This window comes from Eumetopias jubatus, unplaced genomic scaffold (assembly GCF_037043125.1).
Source record: "Eumetopias jubatus isolate StellerSeaLion01/CBP00866 unplaced genomic scaffold, mEumJub1_p1.0 scaffold_2, whole genome shotgun sequence".
NCBI lineage: Eukaryota > Metazoa > Chordata > Mammalia > Carnivora > Otariidae > Eumetopias > Eumetopias jubatus.
In genome coordinates, this window is record NW_028274808.1 from 100,150,224 (window position 1) to 100,170,526 (window position 20,303).

Here is a 20,303-nt window from a genome sequence, read left to right on the forward strand (position 1 = left end):
GATATTAGAGCAAAAAGCATTATTATATTTCTACAGGGTCATTTTACAATGAGAAAAAATGTAATACACCTCAGATCACCAAGAGATTATAAAGTTTTAAGCTTTTCTGTATTTAATAAAAAAATTGGTAAAACTAGAAGAATAAAAATACAAATTAAAAAATCAGAGTAGGAGATTTTAACAAAATTTTCTTTCTTTTTTTGTTAAGATTTTTTGTTTGTTTGTTCTGTTTTGACAGAGAGAGACACAGCGAGAGCAGAAACACAAGCAGGGGGAGTGGGCGAGGGAGAAGCAAGCTTCCCGCCGAGCAAGGAGCCCAATGCGGGGCTCAATCCCAGTACCCTGGGATCATGACCAGAGCCGAAGGCAGACACTTAATGACTGAGCCATCCAGGAGCCCCTTAACAAAATTTTCTTTATAAAGATATAATAAAAAGGAAAAATACAAAAAGGACATGGAAAACTTGAATAACTTGATTTAAAAATTTGACCTAGTGGATTTTTACAGACTATTTCACTCAACAACTATAGAATGCACATTCTTTTACAATGTGCGCATTTATAAAAACTGACCATATCCTAGGCTAAAAAGTATGTTCAACAAATTTTTAAATCACACAAGCCATTTTCTCTGACTAGAAATTAGAAATTGATAGGAAAAAAGAAACAAAAACAAACCCTAGAAGCATCCTTTAAGTTTGGGAATTAGAAAATGTATTTCCTTTTTGACTCATTCTAAAACTCGTATTAAAATTAGAAAATATTTAGAACTGAAATACGAACCAACCTTAGGGATGCACATAAAGCAGAAGTTAAAGAAAAATAGATAGTTTAGCATATGTTAAAAAAATAGTAGAATGAGAATTAATGAATTATTCATGTCAGTGAAGTAGGAAGAGGCTAGTATAACAAATGCAAAAAAAAAAGAAGAAGAAGAAGAAGAAAGAAAGAAGGATAATAAAGAAGTAAAAAGTAAAAGTTAACGAAATATAACATGCTTATATAACGAAATATAAGCATGTTATAGAGAGGTTCAACAAAGCTGAAAGTTGGTTTTTAAAAATAACATACAATTGTCCCACTTCTTGAAAGATTAATCAAGTAAAACAAGAGAAGGCACAAAATAATTAATATCAGTAATATAAAAGTGGACATCATTATTACTTATGTGCATTTAAAAAGATAAGATAGTATTGTGAACAAACTTGTTTCCAACAAATGGAAAATTTCAAGAAAATAAGCAATCCTCCCGAAATGTAACTTACCAAAATGGACTCATGAAGAAATAAAAAATCAGGACAGTCTATTCTAAAAATTGAATAATAGTCACAAATCTTCCCATAAAGAAAATTCCAGGTCTAGCTGGCTTCAACAGCACGTTCCATGAAGCATACAAAAATTGATTAATTCCAATATTCACAAATACTTCCAGAGAATAGAAACAGAAGGAACACTCCTCATATTATTTTATGAAGTTAGTGTAAGCTTGATAAGGGTTCCGAGAAAGAAATTAGCAGAAAATTACTGGCCATCTCTTTCAGGAACATTGATGTAAAATATTAAGCAAACAAAAGTAATAGAAAAATATATTAAAACAATAATTAGCAATTTGGGTTTATTCCAGAAATGCTAAGTTGTTGGCACATTAGAAAATCGATTACTGTAATTCATCATATCAAGATATTAAGGGGAAAATATTACATAATCCCTTCAATAAATGCAGAAAACATATCTGATAATATGTAACAACCACTTTTAGAAACATTCTTAATATAATAATGGTATTTGCCAGACACCTAAAGATAATATATTCTAATGAGGAAAAACTGAAATATTGCCTATGTGATCAGAAAAGGGATTTAAGCATACATGTACATTTTATCCAACCTTTTGTATATTTCATAATAAATGGTGAAAAAAATACCAGCCTGCATGAAAATATATGCAAGAACTAAAACAGATAAATGAATATTAACTAGAATATATAACTGGCTCTGGCAAGTAAATAAGAAAAAGATAACCAATAGAAAAATAGGCTAAGAATATGAACAGGCAATTCACAAAATAGGTAAACTGAATGGTTAATAAAAACTCCTAAACATTATTAAACTCACCAATAATCAAAGAAATTCCCATTAACATGACAATATAGCACTTATCTCCATCAAATAGGAAAAAATGTAAAATTTTTATTTTCTAAATGTAAAAGAAAAAAAACTGACCTATAGCAAACATGACAAAAGGTTAATATCTTTTGAATCTTGGAGGTGTCTGTGGATACTTTTAACTTCTGTCTTATTTTCTGGGTGGAAAATGATTTCCTAGTCAAAATTTTAAAACTGTTTTAATATAACTTTACAAAACACTTTTGAATTTGGGTTCAGAGATTTAACCTTGAATCTATGTTTACTAACTGTGTGACTTCTGAAAATTTTGTACCCTCTCTAAAGCTCCATTTTTTCATTTATTGTACAGGAAATATATTAAGAATCATATATGATTATTTGTAAGGAGTAAAAAGATGAAAATAGGAACAGTGGAAGGCTTAAAGAAGAATGTCAAAAAAGTGGACTTCTCCTAATGTTTTCCTCTCTTTTCCATGAGAAATTAAATAATTTAAGGCAGATTATTTTGCACATTACCTCACCTTTTAGCATCCCATTTCTTCATCCATAAGATGAAGTGATAATGCTTCATTCACTGGTACCAGGCAGCCATGTGAAGCTAATATGAGAGCTCCCTTTGGCTGCCCATTTCACTTAGAGTGGAAGCAGGTCCTCACAGTGGTTGACAGGGCCCTTCCTGAGCCCCCACTCATTCACACCCTTCTCTGCTACCTTTCCAAACTCTCTTCCTCTCTCCTCATTTGGCCCCAGCCACCCCAGCATTCTGGCTACCCTTGAACTTCCAGGCAAGTGCCTACTTAAAAACTTTGCATTGCTGTTTCCTCTGTCTAGAACACTCTTCTCAAAATATCCACAAGCCAACCCTCTCACCTCTTTCAAAGTCTTTGCTCAAATGCCTGCTTTTCTATTTTACTGACCCAAATCAGCCTGTTGAAGTTGGAACACTGCCCACCCAGCAATTCCTCTTACCTGCTCTACTTAATTTTTTTCCCTCATAATATATATCACCCTCTAGCAGACTATATGATTTACAATTTATTATGCTGGTTGTTTATAGCCAATCTCTCCTTGTTATTAAATCAACTCAGTAGGGACTGAGGCCTTTACTTTCCCCATGATGTACCCCATATACATAGAATAGTTCCTAACACATGGTAGGCACTCAATAAATATTTGCTGAGTAAATGAATGTGTATGAAAAGCTCACCCCTTGGGAAAATATATGAGTTTTGGAACTTTAAGCAAACTTTTGTTGCCCAAAAACAATTGGCTTAACTTCATGATTTATGGAATTGCAGATATTTTGGAAATATGCATGCAAAAATATTCTCAGAAATAGTTCCTAAAAATAAAAAAATATTGACATGTATAGTCCTTTAGTTTAACTCCAAATACAAAAATAAAACTTGTGGAAGAAGACAAACTTTTCCTAAGGGATTGTGACATATATCAATGAGTAGTCTAATTTCCAAATTCCATGCTATCAAGGACAGAGGAAGGTGGTTCAGGATGGGTACAATCAATGATGTTGTAAATGTGTCCAGTGCTGAATTCTCAAAAAACCGCCCTGGGTGTCCCAGAATAATTGGTATCTGATAAGGTCTAAATTTATAGGTGATGAGTAATTGACACCATCATTATGGTCTTTCCAGAAGATTCTCTAGATAACTGCTGTAATAAATATATTTGATTTGTGTCCTATAACCACCCAGCAGGAAAAATATACTCACAAATGTATGCCAGAGTGTTGCATCTTTTTCATTTGTTTGCTTGACTAGAAGTATATATATATATATATATATATATATATATATATATATATATATAAAATGTCAAATTACATTCTGAAATGTAAGTATAAAAAATAAATTTAAATGGAACAATCTACTCTAATTTTAAACAAGCATTTGTCTCTCATCCCAAGTTTGGAGAAGTGGGGACAAAGCTGGCAGCGATTACATGGTCACACCACTTGCAGTGTGGCACCAAGTGCCCAAGCCCTCCCAGCACATGTGCAGCCACTCAGGCATTTCTCTGCTGTCCCCTGCCTTAAGATTCTACAGAAAGTCCAAGCATCTTGATCTTATTCATTTATTCTGCTTCTAACAGCTGTAACAATTAGAGATGCCCTGATGGTTGAATCAGAACATTTCCCAGTCAACAAAGCAAACAATGGTGTAGCAATTCGACTAGAAAACTTTTTGGTCTGAAGTATGTTCTTTTCTAGCCCAAGCATCTGAGAAAGGTGCTGATAATACTGAATTGAGGGAAACCATTAAGCCAGTAAGAACTTTTGGAAAGAACTGACATCAATTAACATCTCTACAGGGCTCTAATACAGGTAGGGTTTTCATTCTATATGGTTCTCTGTAAAAAGTTAATCATGGTTTTCATTAACTTAGGAATGAAGTATGTCACTAGGTGATGTAGGGAGATAAAAAGGAAATAAAATATGTACTCTTTACCAGTAGTATATTTTGAATCTAGTTTGAGAGAAAGAACAGGAACATTTATATGTTGTCTTTTATTCCTTTTTAAAAAATATTTTACTTATTTATTTGACAGAGAGAGACACAGTGAGAGAGGGAACATAAGCAGAGGGAGTAGGAGAGGGAGAAGCAGGCTGAGTAATGGTTTTTGAATAAATCTAGAGGTATTCAACAAAGAGACACCTAAATTGGACTAGAGTATTTTGTGGAGGAGCTAGATTGGAAAGGAGGTAGAGACATGAAGCATATTCCATGCTGAGGTGTGGAGAAAGAGGCAGAGATGGGATAGGCAGCCTGGGATCTGACTGATATAAATGGCTGGTGCCATGGGGATGAGAATCATGTACTTTTAGCCTCTAAGGAATTGGAGCATCCTGCCAAGGGTTGTTTTGTTTATTTGTATATGCACATAAATACCAATTTTAGCTGGTTCTTCCTAACTGTATACTGACCTTATCTTGCCTATCTCCAGCCAAAGATCTGATTAGCAACTTCCAGGCCCAGATTCCCACCAAACCCTTTAAACTATAATCACAGCCCCAGGATAAAAAATATCAGTGCTTTCTCTTAATCATGGGGCCCATCATAGCACACTTATTTTTTTTCCCTCATAAAATAGAAAAAAAAATATTCACAAAACGAGTTTGATCTAAGCAGCTTAAAAAGGAATGGAGAGGGAAGCAGCCCAGTGTGGTGGTTTATGACCTGGACTCCAACCAGACTCCCTGGCAACACTGATTCTCTCACTTCCCAGAGGCCTGCCACTGGGAAAATCTCTGTACCTCAATGCTTTCATCTGTAAAATGGAGATAATAATGATACCTCAAAGCATGATTTTGAAGATTAAATTAGTTAATATTTCTAAAGCAGTTTGAGCAAGGCCCTATATAAGTGGTCATACTCCTACTAGTAATAACATTAGCTTTATTACTGAGTGAGCTGAGAAAATAGTCATGTAGCTCATACCAAAAGCACAAATCTCATACCATAGGAACATTTTTAGTTTTTAAAATTTATGATGTTAGTTTTGTTTTCCAGAAGTAATTACTTAACATGAATCTTCAGCATATGGCAGCAAATAGCTAGAACTCAAGGAAACCTTCAGGTCACTGAAAAGCCAAAAAGCACTCCCAAACTACAGGTGATCCACCAGGAAGACTGGGACTCTGGTCATCGTCATATAGATCTAGTCATTATAGAGGATAGAATGTTCTCAGAGGTTGTATGGATTCCTAAGCCCATTAGGCACTTGCAAATTGAAGATGCTCTTTTCACTGTACCTGAAATTTTGGGAATAAAAAAAAAAATAGAGGAGAGGGAGCAGGAAGATGGTGGCAGAGTAGGAGGACCTTAGGCTCACCTCATCTCATGAACACAACTAGATAACTATCAAATCATCCTAAATACCTCAGAAATTGACCTGAAGACTGGCAGAACAAACTCCATAACTGAAGGAAGAGAAGAGGTCACATTGAAGAAGGTAGGAAGTGTGGAGACATAGTTTAGGGAAGAAAGGAATCACAGCTCCTGTGGAGAGAAGGGAGCCATGGATGCAGAGAAGGGTGAGAGAAACAGGAGTACACATGGAAATGCATAAGGAGAACATGTCCCAAGGCCATTGGACTGGAAAATGAGAGGGGCTGAAATTTGTTAGTCCTGGCAACCAATGGGGCTTAAAAACTAAGTTTTAAAAGTCAGTGGGCTTGGCTGGGATAGAGCCCAGAGGGCACTGTGCTGCTCCTGGAGAGAAGGCGGGCAAATAACCTGAGGCAGACACTGTGGAAACAGCAATCTGAAAAATAGCTGGGGCACACAAGGGGAGATCATTCACTCCTCTCAGAGCACAACCCTGAGAGGCAGCTTTCACAGAGCCACCTCTCCAGGAACAATGGAGCTGGCAGGTGCCATTTTCCTCTTCTGCCCCTCAGCACGAGCAGAGAACCACCTGCAGGAAACAGTGCAGCACTAACACTGGCTGCCTAACTTGCCTATACCAAGCTCCCCCACCACCCAATGCCATGTTTTGATGGGACTGCCCCTCTCAGTCAAGCTTGCCTTAGCCCCAGTGCAGCGGCCCCCTCCTCCAGAAGACCTGCACAAACCCCTGCCCACAACATGTCTCCCAATCAGAGAGTTCTGCAGGGCTTCAGATGTCATGGAATTGTCAGGTCTAGTTTCACAAGCCGAAGAGAGCACACCTAGTTAAAACTCACCACATTCAGGCCAAGGACCAAACACTACCCACAGGCAAGGAGAGCCTCTACAAACAACAGGCCCGAAGAAAGAGGAGCCAGGACACAACAGCAGAGCACACAGAGCACACACTGGAGACACTCGCTGAAGTGCCAGGTCCTGGGCATTACATGACCGCTTCTTCATAAGGTCAGTATTTTCAGGAGCAAAAGACATAACTGGCTTCTCTAACACAGAGAAGAAGGCAGAGACTTAGACAAAATGTGAAGACAGAAGAATTTATCCCAAATCAAAGAACAAGATAAGGCCACAGCCAGAGATCTAAGTGAAACAGATATAAGTAATATGCCTGATGGAGAATTTAAAGCAAAGATCATAAGGATAGTCACTGGCAAAGAATAGAAGACAACACTGAGACCTTTCCCACAGAGATAAAAGAGTTAAAAAAGAATCAATCAGAGATGAAGAGTGCAATAAGCAAGATTAAAAACATCCTTGATGCAATGAACAGCAGGCTGAGATAAGCAGAGGGATGAATTAATGACTTAGAAGACAAAGTAATAGAAAGAAATGAAGCTGAACAAAAAAGATAAAGAAGAATTATGCAACAGGAGAATAGACTTAGGACCTCAACTCCATCAAATGTAATAATATTCATATTTTAGGGGTCCCAGAAGAAGAAGAGAGAGAAAGAGGGGCAGAAAATTTATTTCAAGAAATAATAGCTGAGAACTTGCCTAATCTGGTGAAGGAAACAGACATCCAGATCTAGAAGGCACAGAGAATTCCCATCAAAATCAATAAAATCAGGCCCACACCAAGACATATTGAAATTAAATTAAATTAAATTATTAAATTAAATTAAATTAAATTATAAATTAAATAATAGTGATAAAGAAGAAATCTTAAAAGCAGCAGGACAAAAGAAGTCATTAACTTACAGGGGAAAACTCATAAGGCTGGCTGGAGATTTTTCAACAGAAACTTCACAAGCCAGAAGAAAGTGGCATGACATACTCAAAGTGCTGAATGGGAAAAAATCTGCAGCTGAGAATATTCTATCCAGCAAGGCTATTATTCAGAGTAGAAGGAGAGATAAAGAGTTTCCCAGACAAATAACCCCTAAACCAGCCCTGCAAGAAAAACTAAAGGGGACTCTGAGTGGAAAGGAGAGACCAAAAGCGATGTATAAAGGCAGGAAACACAGAGCGCCTGGGTGGCTCAGCCAGTTAAGTCTCTGACTCTTGATTTTAGCTCAGGTCATGATCTCTGTGGTCATGGGATCAGGCCCCATGTGGGGCTCTGCATTCAGCTGGAAGTCTGCTTGAGACTGTCTCTCCTTTTTCTTCCACCCTCCCCGCTGCTCACACTCTCTCTTTCTCTTGCTCTTTCTAAAATAAATAAATAAATAAATAAATAAATAAATAAATAAATAAATCTTTTTAAAAAATAATAAATAAATAAATAAATAACAGGAAACACAAAAGCAGTAAAAATGAATATTTCTGTAAAAATCAGTCAAGGAACTCACACACCAAAAAAGGTTATAGGATATAATACCATATACCTAAAATGTGGAGAGGAGAAAAGAACGGGTTCAAACTTGAAAAACCACCAACTTAATATAGACTGCTATTTGCAGAAGAGGTTAAATATAAACCTAATGGTAACCATATATCAAAACCACTAATAAACATGCAAATAATAAAGAGAAAGAAACCCAAATATATCACTAAAGAAAATCAGTAAAACATGAAAGAAAGACAAGAAAGAATCAGAGAACATCTCCAGAAGCAACCACAAAACAAGTAATAAAATAGGAATGAATTCATATCTATCAATAATTACTTTGACTGTAAATGGACCAAACACTCCAATCAAAGGACATAGGGTAACAGAATGGATAAAATAACAAGATCCATCTATATGTTGCCTACCAGAGACTCATTTTAGACCTAAAGACACTGGCAGATTGAAAGTAAGAGGATGGAGAAATATTTATCATGCAAATGGAAGTCAAAAGAAAGCTGGAGTAGCAATACTTATGTTGGAAAAACTAGACTTTAAAATAAAGAATGTAACAAGAGACAAAGAAAGGCACTATATAATAATAAAGGGGACAATCCAACAGGAAGACATAACAGTTGTGAAAATTTATGCCCTCAACATGGGATCACCCAAATATATAAAACAATAACAAACAAAAGAAACTAGTTGATAATAATACAATAATAGTAGGGTATTTTAACACCCCACTTACATTAATGGACAGAGCATCTAAACAGAAAATCAACAAGGAAACAATGGTTTTGAAAGATAAAATGGACCAGATGGATTTAACAGATATATTCAGAACATTCCATCTAATATTCCATCCCTTAAAATAGCAGAATGCACAATCTTTTCAAGTGCACATGGAATATTCTCCAAACTACGTCACAGATTAGGTCACAAAACAGGCCTCAACAAATATACAAAAAGACTGAAGTCATCTCATGCTACTTTTCTGACCACTACACTATAAAACTAGAAGTCAACCATAAGAAAAAATCTGGAAAGACCCCAAATACATGGAGATTAAATAACATGCTTTTAAACAATGAATGGATCAAACAGGAAATCAAAGAAGAAACAAAATAGTACATGGAAACAAATGAAAATGAAAACACAACACCTCAAAACATTTGGGGTAAAACAAAAGCAGTTCTAAAAGGGAAGTTAATAGCAATACAGGCTTACCTCGTGAAGCAAGAAAAATCTCAAATAAACAGCCTAACCTTACAGCTAAAGAAGCTAGAAAAAGAACAATAAAGCCTAAAGCCAGCAGAAGGAAGGAAATAATAGAGACTAACGCAGAAATAAATGATATATAAACTAAAAGACAACAACAACAACAACAAAACAGATCAATGAAACCAGGACCTGGTTCACTGAAAAACTTAATAAAATTGATAAAACCTCTAGCCAGACTTATCAAGAAGAAAAAAGACCCAAATAAATAAAATCACAAATGAGAAAGGAGAAATAACCAACACCACAGAAATACAAATAATTATAAAAGAATATTATGAAAAACAATATGCCAACAAATTATACAACCTAGAAGAAATGAATAAATTCCTAGAAACATATAAATTACCAAAACTAAAATAGGAAGAAATAGAAAATTTCAACAGACCAATGACCAGTAATGAAATTGAATCAGTAATCAAAAAACTCTCAACAAAAGTCCAGGGCCAGGTAGCCTCACAGGCAAATTCTCCCAAACATTTAAAGAAGAGTTAATACATATCCTTCTCAAGCTAGTTCCAAAAAATAGAAAAGGAAGGAAAATTTCCAAATTCATTCGATGAGTCCAACATTAACCTAATACCAAAACCAGATAAGAACATCACTGAAAAAGAGAACTACAGGCCAATATCTTTGATGAACATAGATACAAAAATTCTCAATAACATACCAGCAAACCAAATCCAATAATACATTAAAAAATAATTAGCCACGATCAACTGGAATTTATTCCTGGGTGCAAGGGTGGTTCAATATTCACAAATCAATCAATATGATATACCACATTAATAAAAGAGAGGATAGGAACCCTATGATCATTTTAATAGATGCAGAAAAGCATTTAACAAAGTACAAAATCCATTCGTGATAAAACCCTCAACAAAGTAGGTTTAGAGGGAACATACTTCAACATAATGAAGTCCATATAAGAAAAACCCACAGCTAATATCATCCTAAATGGGGAATAAATGAGCTTTTCCTCAACAGTCATGAGCAAAACAGGGATGTTCACTCTCACCCCTTTTATTCAACATAGTACTGGAAGTCCTAGCCACAGCAGTCAGAAAACAAAAAGAAAGAAAAAGGATCCAAGTTGGCAAGGAAGAGGTAAAACTTTCACTATTTGCAGATGACATGATAGTCTATGTAGAAACCCTGAAAGCCTCCACCAAAAAAAACTACTAGAACTGATACATGAATTCAGTCAAGTCACAGGACACAAAATTAATGTACAAGCATCTGTTGCATTTGTATATACCAATAATGAAGCAGGCAGAAAGAGAAATTAAGGAATCAATCCAATTTACAATTGCACCAAAAACAATAAGATACCTAGGAATAAATGTAACCAAAGAGGTGAAAGACCTGTACTCTGAAACTTAAAACACTGATGAAAGAAATTGACAATGACACAAAGACATGGAAAGAAATTCCATACTCATGGACTGGAAGAACAAATACTGTTAAAATGTCTGTTTCCAAAACAGTCTACACATTTAATGCAATCCTTATCAAAATATAACCAGCATTTTTCACAGAGCTAAAACAAACAATCTTAAAATTTGTATGGAACCACAAAAAACCTCAAATAGCCAAAGCAATCTTGAAAAAGAAAAAAAAAAAAGCAGGAGGCATCACAATTCTGGACTTCAAGTTATATTACAAAGCTGTAGCACTCAAAACAATATGGTACTGGCACAAAAATAGACACATAGATCAATAGAACAGAATAGAAAACCCAGAAATGAACCCACAATTATATGGCCAATTAATCTTCGACAAAGAAGGAAAGAATAGCCAATGGGAAAAAGACATCTCCTCAACAAATGATGTGGAGAAAACTGGACAGCAACATGCAAAATGAAACTAGACCACTTTCTTACACAAAATACACAAAAGTAAATTCAAAATGGATTAAAAACCTAAATGTGAGATGTCAAAGAATAAAAATCCTAGAAGAGAATACAGGCAGTAACTTCTTTAACATCCGCAGTAACAACTTCTTTCTAGATATGTCTCCTGAGGCAAGGGAAACAAAAGCAAAAATAAACTACTAGGACTTCATCAAAATAAAAAGCTTCTGCACAGTGAAGGAAACAATCAACAAAACCAAAAAGCAACCTTCAGAATGGGAGAAGATATTTGCAAATGACATATCTGATAAAGGGTTAGTATCCAAAATATATAAAGAACTGATAAAACTCAACACCCAGAAGCAAATAATTCAATTGAATAATGGGCAGAAAACACAAAGAGAAATTTTTTTCATAGAAGACACACAGATAGCCAACAGACACATGAAAAGATATTCAACATCACTCATCATCAGGGAAGTACAAATCAAAACTACAATGAGATATCATCTCACACTGGTCTCAATGGCTAAAATCAGTAACACAAGAAATAAGAGGTGTTGGCAAGGATGTGGAGAAAGGGGAATGCTTTTGCACTGTTAACGGGAATGCAAACTGGTGCAGCCACTCTGGAAAAGAGTATGGAGGTTCCTCAAAAAGTTAAAAATAGAACTACCTAAGATTCAGCAATTGCCCTACTAGGTATTTACCCAAAGAATAAAAAAACACTAATTCAAAAGGATACACTAACCCTGATATTTGTAGCAGCATTATCTACAATAGCCAAATGATGGAAGCAGCCCAAGCGTCCATCAACTGATGAATGGATAAAGACGATGTGGTATATATATAAGATGGAACAGTACTCAGCCATAAAAAGAATGAAATCTTGTCTTTTGCAACAACATGAATGGTGCTAGAGTGTATTATGCTAAACAAAATAAGCCAGTCAGAGAAAGACAAATACCATATGATTTCACTCCTATGTGGAATTTAAGAAACAAAACAAATAAGCAAAAGGGAAAAAAAGAGAGAGAGAGGCAAAGCAGGAAACAGACTCTTAACTACAGAGAACACACTGATGGTCCCCAGAGGGGAGGTTGGTTGGGGGGATGGGAGAAATAGGTGCCGGGGATTAAGGAGCGCACTGGTGTTGAGCACTGGGTGATGTATAGAAGTGTTGAAACACTATATTGTACACCTGAAACTAATATAACACTATATGTTAATTAACTAGAACTAAAAATAAAAACTTAAAAAAAAAATGAGAAGGACTTTTCCTGACTTTCCAAACTCAACGTCCACTAAAAGGTGAGGAAGATTTATTTCCAAGGCCTTTTGTCATTCAACGCACATGTCATAAGCACTTGAAGCTACTGAGTTAAGTGTCAGGCAGAGGTTGTGGAGAGGCTGCTGTTGTCCACCAAATATCTGTGATTTTCTTCCCTCATGTGCTGTTGTCACCGAAAAGCAGCCGTCCAGTAAGGAACTACATTTTCCAACACCTTTTATCTTGGGTGGACACCTGAGACTCCATTTCCATGCTAAAAAGTGAGCCAAAGAGATATATTTTTAAGCATTTCTGTCATGAGATTCTCCACTCTCCCTTCTCCTGCCTGCAGGCCGGATTTGAGGCTACGAATAGTCATGAATGCCAAGCATTTCCTAAGCCTGGTCCCTACATGGTGCAGGGAGGAGAAGTCTGTGCTGCCACTTTGACCTGATAGGAGTGAGAAATAAATGTTTATTATGTGAAGCCACAGAGAATCTGGGCTTTATTTGTTTCAGTAGCTGGCATTATATTGCTAATAAAGGAGTATGAATTAGAGAGAAGCCCTTGCCCAGTAGCACTGATGGCCAAGCCACAAGGCAAAACTCAGCACTTGACCACAGTCTTCACCAATAAACACATAGATGTCTCATTAGACGGCACGATGAGAGAGTATCAGACTACTAGGAAAAATTACCGAGAAGTCCAACTTCCAAAATGACCCAAAGTCTCCCAAAGGTAGCCCAAAGCTACAAATCTTGCAAGAAGCTACCAAATGTTCATGAATTAAAATGTTTTCCAGACCAATGAGGTTCAGATAACCCTTGAATAAACATCCAAATGTCTGGGTGCTTATTTAAAAGCAAAATAAATCTCTAATCCTTTTGAGGCCTTGATATTAATAACGACCATTACTATAGGGGTTATGGGATGAAATCACCTATAACTAGAGGAGTTATAAAGCAGTAGCTATAAAATTTCTTAGTAGAAAGGGAAGTTGTTGGATCTTCCTCAGGCCACTTTCTCTTTGTAATTATTTCTAAATCATTACCTTATGTCAACTGTCACTACAGCAGAAACCCAATTCTTCATGACTTTTAAAAGAGATATAGAAGAGTAACTGTCAAAAACAATTATTGTGCTCAAGAAAGAGCAAATATCTGTTTTTAGTAAGAGAAAATGTTTATGTAAAGGAAAAAGACTGTAAGAATTTAACAGATTTAGTACAATAATAAAGAATGATTATACAAGACTGATGTCTGCAAAATCTAGTAAAAACATGCAGTCCACTTTCCTGAGTAGACCCTGTCTCCATATAAATGCTTAGTAAAAGTCAAACCACTTGAAAGGAAAGATTTTACTGTCCTCCTGCGAAATCAGCTTTATGAGCCATTTGCTCAGCTTGTCCTGTGTCTTGTCAGGTGTGTCTCATGTTTACCATACTTGTCAGCATCTGTTCTCACCTTTCACTCAGTCGTACCTTTTAATGCATTGACAGCTTCCTTCATCAAATTTAATGGCCTCTTTCAGACAAAGGAATAATTGGTTAATCAGATCTTCTTATTTGGAATAACCCTAAGGAACAAGTTTCTTAGCAGTCCCCCAGACAGTTAAAAGCATGTCCCAGGCCTATAAATGATGGTAGTGCAGAAGTCACCAGGTACTTGTCAAGCCTGTGAAGCAGAGAACTGCACACAAGGGTGGCCTTTTGTTGAAAGATTCCGCTTCAAGCCTTCTCCCTCCTAAGCTTCCCCTTATTATTTTTTAACTAATGTGAATGACTTATTTCTTTGCAAGTTAAAAACTAGCATTTTTCTTAAAGACTATCCTAAGATTTAACTATTATAATGTAAAAAGGCAGCACTTTTACAAGTATTTTGCCAATGTATGCATTGTGAAACACTTCAAACTCAAGCTCTATGATATTTTATTTCTAAAGCGCAAGAAAAACTCCAATTTCCTGACAATGACACATAGAATCAGACCTCAATTCCCTAACTCTGCTAACAACCTCTCAAATATGTCTCAGAGGAATCACACCCCTTGCCCCACTCTCCATCCATAGAATTTACATTAAATTGACACCATCGAGTTTCAGGGATGGGCTGAGCAGAGCGCTGTAATTCTCTAGTGATCAAAATGAGTTAGGGCAACACTTCCCAATCTTTGTCCAGGGTATGGGCCACAAAAACAAACAAACACAAAATATTATTAGAATGCCACATTGACATAAAAGAATGGATCTGCTCTAAGCCACAGGTAACTAACTCAGTCTCTCTGCCTGACTGCACTTCAAGGCCGAAGAGAGTCAATACCTCAGCGCATGTACAACTTATTCAAGGCATACCAGTATTGTTATATTATCCAGTGTGCTTGGAGACACCAAATAAGCTCTAGACTAAGGGAGGCATTCACACACAAAAAAATCGGACCAATTTAATGATGAAATTAAATTCTGGTTTTGGTGTCTGACTCTTGATTTCAGCTCAGGTCATGATTTCAAGGCTATGAGATCCAGCCCTGTGTCAGGCTCCACACTGGGCCTGGAGTCTGTTTAAAATTCTCTCTCTCCCTCTGCCCCTCCCTAACTCTCCTTCCCTCTCTAAAAAAAAAGAAAAAAAGAAAAAAGAAATTCCGGTTTTAGCAATAGGGAAAACAGAGTATTTTCCTATAGACAGGCTGTGATAATGATGTGAGCCTGGCAAAGGCAGGACTACTCTGAAAGACCTGAAGATGTGGACCCATGGGCATGTATTTAAGCACACAGTGAGAGACCTGCCCCTGAACATTTCATTTATATGAACCAATAAAAGCCACGTTGCGCTTACGCCACTTTCTGTGATGTATGGTTGAAGCTGTAACTTCTGTTGCATACAGACAAACCTCTGTATGTACCATATTATACTCCAACATTTTTTCACCTGTTGTCTCCCCAACTAGACTCTAAAGTTGTTGAGGGTAGGAGCTATGTATTAGATTTGTATGCCGAGCAAAGTGCATGGCCCATATGTTGAGGTGCTCCGTCAAGATAATTGTTTGTTAGAATGAATGCAAGAATGTATATTCTTAATTAAAAACTATGAATGAAATGCAATCAAGATTTGTCCTGTTGTAATCCAGAGACCTCTGAATGGCTTTATAAGCAAAGACTTAAGAATCTGGGTACCCTGGAATATAATATGTGGAGGAAAAGAGAACGAATTAAATGACTTTACTTAAAAATTACATTTGCCAAATTTATTTTTCGATTTTTCAAAGCTATAAATGTCCCCATCCAAGTCAAGTGGCCTCAAGTTTCAAGTAAACAAATAACAGCAACAGAAATGCTAAAATTCTTATCTTTCAGTTCTGTTCTCTGATAGTTACTTATTCTATCTCCTTTCCCTAAATTATACAATCTAATTGCTTCCTCCCCCCACCCCCAAAAGAGAAATCAATTCTTATTCCCAAATCATGAAAGTGACAGGCCGATGGGCATGAAGACCAAAACAAACCAGGGCACGGATCAAGCTGGCTACATTTGATTTTTAGACCTTCCCCTCAGCAAAGCTCTATGACTGATCAATCTCAAAATTACCATTAGGTTTGCTTTGGTGATTTTGAAATGTATTCAAAGGGAAATCAGAATAAATTAGAACTGACTTTCTTTCACAAACAATACACTGTTGCTCCACTGACAATTTAGGAACTGGGGTCAGACAAGAAGACTCATATGTTGTTTTGAACCAAGTGGGATTTTATTTACAGTGTTCTGAATATGTTAATTGGACAGCAGACTACCTGGGAAAAGGAAAAGGAGAAAGATACAAGACAATTTTTCTTCTCTTTCTTTCTTTTTTAAAAATATGGAACACTTCATGAATTTGCTTGTCCTCTTTGCACAGAGGCCATGCTAAACTCTGTGTTGTTCCAATTTTAATAAATGTGCTGCCGAAACAAGCACAAGATAATTTTTCAACATTTGTCTCTGCATGGAGAATCATAAGCTGAGCCCCATAACTTTTTTTGCTCTAGAACTGCACCATATATTCCTTGAATTGTCTTAGACTGGTCCCCACTGGAAAACAGTTCAAAACCCTTAGGTTTTTTTTGTTTTGTTTTAATTTTTATTTTAGAGAGAGAGAGAAAGATCAGGGGGATGGGCAGAGGGAGAGGGAAAGAACCTCAAGCAGACGCCCCGCTGAGCCAGGAGCCCGAAGTGGGGCTTGATATCATGACCCTGAGATCATGACCTGAGCAGAAGCCAAGAGTTGGACGCTCAACCGACTGAGCCACCCAAGCTCCCCTGAAGCCCTTAGGTTTTAACACTTCAGGAAAGGTGTGTCAAGCCCTGGACTCTGTCATCCTCTAGTCATCCCCTTGAAAAGAGAATCCTATGCTGAGTTAGTTAATGAGTAAGTCTCTGCTTTAATAACAAAGAAACCACAAGCAAGGCTTTCCCTCCTCTGCTTCCCACTCTACAAGAATACCACTTATTATGAGATGAGTATTAGATGGACAGTGTAAAACTCTAACTTCGAGTCTCTTCCCGACCAAACTAGCTAAAAGACCTTTCTTTTATCCTTCTTTTAAACTCTTTTAACCTCAGTTTACATTTCAATAAAACAATGGTGTGCCTCAAAGTCTACTTTTCAACAATTCAGTGGTTCTATAGCAGTGGTACAAAGGAGTTGAGAACATCTGAGATTATGCTGTATGTCGTTAGTCACTTCTGGAATATTGACAAACCTCCTAATTGAGGTTTATTTTAATGCTATACCAGTACATCTCCTGGGTCTACTACCATGAGAGATATGCTCTTGTTAGGGGCATGTAGTGATGATGGAATCAGGGGAAAAGTACTCAATTTTATCAACTTATATGTGCAAAAAGCCTAATTGCCAATTAAATATGCAATTTATTTGCCAAGTCCTGGTAAAGCATCTCCCAAGTTCTTACTAAATTATCTTTGTATACTAGGAAATTAAAGGAGTTAATCAAAGCCTAGGACTAACAATCAAATATTTGCCAGATTATAAGAGGAATTTCTACCCATGGGAAGCTTGATAGAACTAAAGTGAACAATAATAATACAGCCCCCTAAGATGGAAATCACAATACTATCAAAAAGAAGAGATTAAAAAGAAATTAAGAGAGATTAAATGAGAGAGAATGAGGTGAGAAGAAATCACAAAGAAACAAAAAAATGCAATATTCAAAAATGAGAAAGGATAGTCCCTTCAATAAATGGTGGTGGGAAAACTGAACACATGAAGAATGAAATGGGACCTCTGTCTTATAACATACACAAAAATCAACTCAAAATGGATTAAAGACTTGAACATAAGACATAAAAACATAAAACTTCTAGAAGAAAAGGTAAAGGGTAAGTTCCATGTCATCAGTTTTGGCAGTGATTTTTAGATATGGCACCAAAAGCAAAGGTGACAAAAGCAAAAATAAATAAGTGGGACTACATCAAACTTAAAAGCTTCTATACAGCAAAGGAAATCATCAACAAAATGAACAGGCAGCCTATGGAATGGGAGAAAACATGTGCAAATCATATATCTGATAAAATTAGTATCCAAAATATATAAAGAACTCATGCAACTCAATGGCAAAAACAAACAGTCTGATTTTAAAAATAAGCAGGGGATCTGAATAGACATTTTTCTATAGAAGACATACAAATGACCAACAGGTACATAGCAAAATGTTCAACATCACTAATATTGAGAAAATGCCAATCAAAACCACAAAGAGTTATCACTTCACATGTGTTAGGATGGCTATCATAAAAACAACAGGAGATAACAAGTTGTCAAGGATGTGGAGAGAAGGGAACTTTTATGCACTGTTGGTGGGAAGGTAAATGGTATAGCCACTATGGAAAACAATATGATGGTTCCTCAAAAAATAAAAATAGAACTATCATATTATCCAAGATTCCCATTTCTGGGTATTTATCCAAAAGAAATGAAAACAGGATCTCAAGGAGATTTCTGCACTCTCGTGTTCATTGCAGCATTATTCACTACAGCCAAGCTGTGGAAACAAGCGAAGTGTTCACTAATGGATGAATAGATAATATATACACAATGGGATATTATTCAGCCTTAAAAAAGAAGGAAATCTTGCTATTTGTGACAATATGGATGAAACTTGAAGCTATAATGCTAAGTGAAACAAGTCAAACAGAGAAAGACGACTACTTTGTTGTATCACTTACGTGTGGAATCTAAAAAAGCCAAATTTATAGAAACAGAGACTAAAATGGTGCTTATCAGGGGCCATAGGGAGTGGGTGGGATGAGGGGAGATATTGGTCAGGAAATACAAACTTTCAGCTTTAAGATGACTAAGTTCTGGGAATCTAATGTACAGCATAGTGATTATCACTAATAATACTGTGTTAAATACTTGAAAGTTGCTGAGAGTAAATCTTAAATGTTCTCAGCATAAAAACAAAACAGTAATTACGTGAAGTGATGCAGGTGTTAGTTAATACTATGATAGTAATCATTTTGAAATACATGAGTGTATCAAATCAAAACATTGTACACCTTAAACTTAAACAATGTTGTATGTCAACTGGATCTCTCTAAAGCTGGAAAAAAAATGCAATATCCAAATAAAATGTATGTTGGAGATAAATATGTTTTGTAAAACATTGAATTAATGATATAGAAGGCAAAATTGAAAAGTCCTTCTAAAATACAAAGAAAAAAGTTTTAATTTTGAAGATTAAGAGAAAAATTCTCAAGCAAATGGAGAAATAAAATTACAAGCTGTCTATAAAGAAACAAAAATTGGTGGAGAGTCATATGATTTATCTGAGGAACAATCCAATTTAAACTGGAAAATCTCCCGAAGCCTCAAGATGTAACAGAATTGGAGTGAAGGGTGTGGTGTTAAAATAAGGTGAGAGATGGAAGAAAAGTGTTTAAAGAGTATTTAGATCCCTAAAGCCTGAGATACCTTCTCTTACTCCATCACTTTAGGTGGCTACTCTTTCTGCAACCCCGAGGAAATCCCAAGTTGTTGTTTTTTTTTTTAGATTTTTTTATTTATTCATTTGAGAGAGAGAGAGAGAGCATGAGCAGGGCAGAGGGGCAGAGGGAGAGAGAGAGAGAGAAGCAGACTCCCTGCTGAGCAGGGAAGTCCAATGCAGGGCTTGATTCCAAGACACTGAGATCATGAACTGAGCCAAAGGCAGATGCTTAACCAACTGAGCCACCCAAGGGGCCCCAAGAAATCCCAAGTTTTATTGTCTGGAGAAGGTAAAAGAGACATTAGCTGGAAAGGAAGATTCTAAGCATAGTTAAACACTTGAGTACCTAATGAAAATATGGAATTACGTGACACGCAAACCATCATTAGCTCTCCTAGGTCACCCTGAATGAAGTTTGAAGCTGGCGATCTCATCCATATGTCTACTGCTTCCAATGACTTTTTACTCCTCTTTCCTTGATCACCACCAGAGACCCCTTGACCACAACCAGAACTGCCATCTGAGAATATCTTCTCCTATATGAGGTAGAGATCAAACCAACCAAAGGAGTAAAAAAAAAAAAAAAAAAAAATTGGAATGAATGGAAACT

General features: G+C 36.3%; 1 non-coding gene across 1 annotated transcript; it reads right to left on the reverse strand.

The window, feature by feature from the left end:
- Positions 1 to 16,560: 16,560 nt before the first annotated feature.
- On the reverse strand, positions 16,561 to 16,664 carry LOC114208306 (U6 spliceosomal RNA). Its single transcript, XR_003609005.1, has one exon. It is a non-coding gene; the product is annotated as a U6 spliceosomal RNA (small nuclear RNA).
- Between the last annotated feature and the right edge of the window lie 3,639 nt (positions 16,665 to 20,303).